We start from the raw sequence: 5,189 nt of genomic DNA, 5'->3' as shown, positions 1-5,189 counted from the left end.
TATATATATATATATATATATATATATATATATATACTTCATACTACCTCATAAATCTGGCCCTATATCTTTTTTTTTTATTTCATGTGAAAAAAATACATAGAATGGAACCATGAAGACTTTTTTTTCTTCTCCATGAAATAATTTTCCCGGAATACCCTAGCCCTAACACCAGACCTAAACCTGATTCTAACCTTAGCCCTAATGTGGCCCCAACCCTAGACCAAGCATACCGCTGTCCATACACTGTTAATTTTTATGGGAATGTCCATATGGAGAATATAATCAGAACATTCGATGATGTCATTAGACTTGTAGAATGGCATTTCAAATTGCGATTGATTTTAACATTCTGCTTTGGAATAAATCGAGTTTTCCATTCTGCTCCTTGATTTTTTTCCTCACTTTGGTTGAAATTGATTGTGGATTTGACCCCAATAACTATTAGAACACCCAAGGAACTTTACAAAAACTATTTTGTTTCAAACCAAATTATTCTGGTGTATGGCCAGCTTAAAGAGTAATTCCACTTTTGTGGAGAAAAAAAATCAATCCCCTCTGGATGCTCTATGTGCTTTACAAGGATTTTAACTAATTGTGTTGCAATGTTTCTACCTGTTTCTGTTCTGAAGAAAAATCTGTTTGTTCCAGTATGTCCTTTCCAAACGGCCCCCTGAATAGGAGGGTCTGGGTTCATTATAACCAGCTGGAGGACTTTCTGGGTTCTGTTGAGGAGAGGTGCAGTGTCTGCATCCCTCTGGTAGTATTTAACCCTGAGGGAGTATCTCACCAAAAATGAAACTCCTATTGCAATGGATGCCAAAAATTGTACTTGTATCTTAGTTCAGACTTCTGGGAAAATCAGTCAGTCAATCACAGAAGAAGGACGTGACATTTCTGGAAGCATCCTGTACACCACCTGTATATGGAACACCTCCAGGTCGCTTTGCATTTAATTGTTTTGACAGCAACTATAGTTTTACACAGAAAGGTCATTTGTAATAACATTAAATTACAAAATACCGTATTTTGCGCTCCATAAGGCGCACCGGACCAAAGGACGCAGGGTGTTCTGTGACAGCAGCTGTAGTTAGTGACAGCTGAGAAAGGTGGCGCTGTGATTACAGCGCCACTCCGAAACTGAGGAGAGAAAAATATGGTAGCTTGTGTGACAATTTTATATACTATATTTGTTTTTTAAAGATTTTTTTCATTTTTATATTTTTAAAGTTGAGTTACCCTTTAACAGTAATTCTACACCTAGCCTTAATTATTGCCCAAGCCCTAACATCACCCCTAATCCTATGCCAGACCAAAGTTTAGGTGGAAACAATTAGCCATGATTGGGGAAGAGTGGAGTGATTTAATCAAAACTGATTTTGCTGTGGTTTGTCAGTTGGTGAGATTTCGGTTTTTTTTCTTGCTTGTATATGCAGTCTATCTATAATAGATAGTCTATTTAATTTAGTGTACCGTATGTCTTTTCATCTGTTTTCTAATTTGTAGTTTTCTTGTGTGTTGCTGCCTTAAACTTTTTGTTTACCCTTATTAGTCTCATTATTTTACATTTTTCCCAGAAACAAATAAAAACAGACAGTGAAAGAAAAGGAAGTTCATTGGCAGCACTCAGGGATGAAGTGATTATGCATGAAGTCTACTAGGAATTATATGAATCTTGGACATATTGGGGGATAATTACTACCTCTGTTGGGTTTTTATTGTTGTCTGTATCCCTGTTGGGAAGATTTTCCTTCAGTTTCACCAAGACTGGAATACAATTTTTTAGTACAGTGATCTATTTTTTAGTTGTTGTCTCCCGGTACCCTGGATTTCACTTCACATGCTCTCCTGTCTAGTAAATACACTATAATGGCAATATACCTTACTGGGGTTATCCAAACAGTATTGGAATTAACTCAGGTGTGTCACTTCAACATCAAAATGGTACTAGAAGTTCATTTTAAAGTGTTGACAGTTGTGTTTTTCTTTACCCAATATCCATCTCTTATAGCCAGCCAAAACCTCCAACAGCAACAAAAGAAAATCTCTCTATTTTTTGTCATAGAGCAGGGGAAGACGAGAACTACCATCAGATTTTTATTGTTTAAGGATGAGTAGAAACGAGGAGCTGGGTTCAGTTTATCTGTCATTACAACTGGGCAGAGCCAGCCGTGAGCTCTGCCCAGCTGTCATTTGCGGGGTGAACGGCAGGCCGCTAACCCCGCTTCTGCGGTCCCTTTGGCTCAGTCGAGCCGAGGCATATGCCTTTGGCGCGGCTAATCGCTCGGCCGCCTTCAACTGCTGTACGGGTTATTGTGAATAGTCCGTACAGCAGCCCTTTCGGTTCGACTGAACCGAAGGGCTCCAGTGGCCGGAGAGAGCTGAAGGATCAGCCGAACCTATGGCTGTATCCTTCAGCTCAATAGTGAATAACTCCCTAAGATTTTTATTGCTGTCTGTTTCCCTATTGCACAATTTCCCTTACTTCCTGTGTGGTGAAATCATTCACATGGGACAGTGAGGGTAAATCTCAGAGACCCGAATAGCAGTAAAAGCATGCCTGGCATTTTAATTTTCTTCACTCTATCCAAACCTCTTCTTCAAACCACTCTTCTTTTTCTTCACTCTCTCCAAACCCCAAAAAAACCTTTTGGTTGGATATACACGTTAGGTATTTATTTTTATTTTAACCTTTTTTTAAATTAGTTTTCTACAACTTTTTAAATTATGTTTCCTATCCCAACATATCTTTCCTACAGCTACTAAATCCCTTTTATGTGCCATATTATGAGGTATCTTTACTTTTCATTGTCCTTAACATTTAGGGCATGTTCACATTTACGCTTTGTGGCAAGATGCTGTAAAAAGCATGTGCGTTTGCATGTTTGCCTTGTTGTGCCCTACAATGCAAAAAAAGGCCATGCAAGTTGCATTTTTCTAAATCATTATCAATATGCAGCCTTAATGCAACACATTGTAATGCATGACACAACACTCGTTAACACGTTGCAGTGGATTGCTAAACTATCAACTGGCCCTTAGGTTCATCTATGTTCTATCCAAGACCTCAAGCATGTGCAGTGAAATACAAAAAAATCCACCCCCTTACATAACCAGATGTTTCATAGAAATACAAGTCAGCTGGGCCATAGTAAACCATTTACGTAGCTCCTTGTAATAATATTTTTCAGTACAGATTTTTAATGATTTATTCAGACTTATACATTTATTCAGATATTTAAACAGCACAGAACTGACAAACAAAGTAGATAAATATTCCCTCTTTGATTGATGGCAGAAGGAGCCTATGGCTTCTCTGCCATCAGTATCCTCCCTCGTAACCCAGAAGTTTGGTGTACGGTGGATCGCTTCGGGACCGGCGGCGCGGACAAGCGCAGCTGACAGGTAAGTGTATGGGGAACTGGGGCAGAAAAAAGGTACTGGGCTGTTTTTACCCTAACGCAGAGAATGCATTAAGGTAAAAAACGGCCAGACCTTAATGCTACTTTAACATCAAATACATTTTCGTATCTCTTTATTTTATTTCCAAAGTGAAATTTCCGTTTCATTAGAATTTTTTTTTTTTCTAAAACCAAAATGTTTGATTTGGATAGAGAAGGGAGAGGATTAAAACCCCTCTTAGCTTTTTATTGCTGTGTGATTCACCTTTATTTCTTGTCCAGAAACACAATAAGAAGTAAGGAGAAATCTTTCCAATGAAAATAAATCCTCTCTCACTTTCAGTACCCGAAATAATGCTAATCAGGGCAACTAGAGTGAGTGAATCTCCCACACCCACAAGAACTATACACGGGTGATGCCCTTTTCTTACTTTATATAAAGCTAAAAGATACATGTTTTGGCTTTAGATACACTTCAACTGTACACTTTTCAAGAAATTTAGTATAACTCAAATTAGTGAATGTACTTCTTTCTTAAACTGACTGCTAAAAAGGAGGGCCTACCTTCATTATCTCCACCTGACAGTAACTTACAATGGTTGAAGGTGTCCATACACTGTGCAATCTTTGTTTGGAAATTGTACACACACGTGAAATTCGAACAGTTGATGGTACATCATCGATGTTCGTTTTTGATATTGTGATTTACAATTTTCGATCGGTCAGGTTGGAAAAAACATTTCTGACCGAACAAAAATCCATGACAAGGTAACCAGGGACGCCATCTGTCATTACACACTGAGAACCCGGAGAGGCCGTTGTGATATGATAGCGGCCCCGCCGGGTTCTCAGTGTGTAATGACAGATGGCGTCCCTGGTTACCTGGTAACCAGGGACGCTGATCTCTCTGCAAGTGGCCGGAGCCAGCCGTGAGATGACGGCTGGCTACGCCCAGCTCTCAGAAGCAGGCTGTCGGCCGGACCATGGCCGGCCATTCGGCCAGCTTCAGCTTTCACCTCGGCTCAGTGGAGCCGAGGCATATGACTTCGGCTCCACTGAGTCGCTCGGCCAACTTTGGGAGCTGTACGGGCTATAGTGAATAGCCCGTACAGCAGCCATTCGGTTCTGATCCTTCGGCCAAAGCTAGCAGAAGGATCAGCGAAGCTCCGGCAGCTTAGTGAATAGACCCCATAATAATTATATTGGATATATATTGGATATATACACTTGGAATGACAAAGTTTTATTGTTTATATACCCTGGGCATATTAGAGAAGATGTATTAGCTACATTGAGGTTTGTGTCTATATATATATTTTCATAGGAACTGCATTGCAAAAAATGGTGACTTCACTCAAGCACTAGTTGCAGAAAAATGCAGCGCACATCCCAAACCCACCTAAAGACAGCATTGTAGTGTAAACAGAGCACATAGAAAGCATTTCCTCTCAATGTCCCCTTGTGTTGACTGGCCCCGATCAGGTGCAGATAAACACCAGTCACCATACATAGTGTGAACGGGCCATGGGGCAATATGACAAGGTACCGTAGTTGTTAGGTGTGTACATTCTTTGGCCATTAGCTGCCAAGTGACACAATGATGCTGATTTACTAATGGAGCTGAGATTAACACTAAAATGTGTGAAGAGTCACCAGGGATATGATATTTAAAAGCTTGCAGTGGGGCTACTAGTATTGGTATTGGTGCATCCTAATAGATACTGTAAAGTGAGTAAGCTTTGTCACTGCAGGACAGGAAGTGTGTTACTGGCAGGATCACTAGATAAA

Source organism: Nanorana parkeri, unplaced genomic scaffold (assembly GCF_000935625.1).
Source record: "Nanorana parkeri isolate BGI_ZX_2015 unplaced genomic scaffold, ASM93562v1 scaffold211, whole genome shotgun sequence".
NCBI classification, from domain to species: domain Eukaryota; kingdom Metazoa; phylum Chordata; class Amphibia; order Anura; family Dicroglossidae; genus Nanorana; species Nanorana parkeri.
This window is presented reverse-complemented; position numbering follows the sequence as displayed.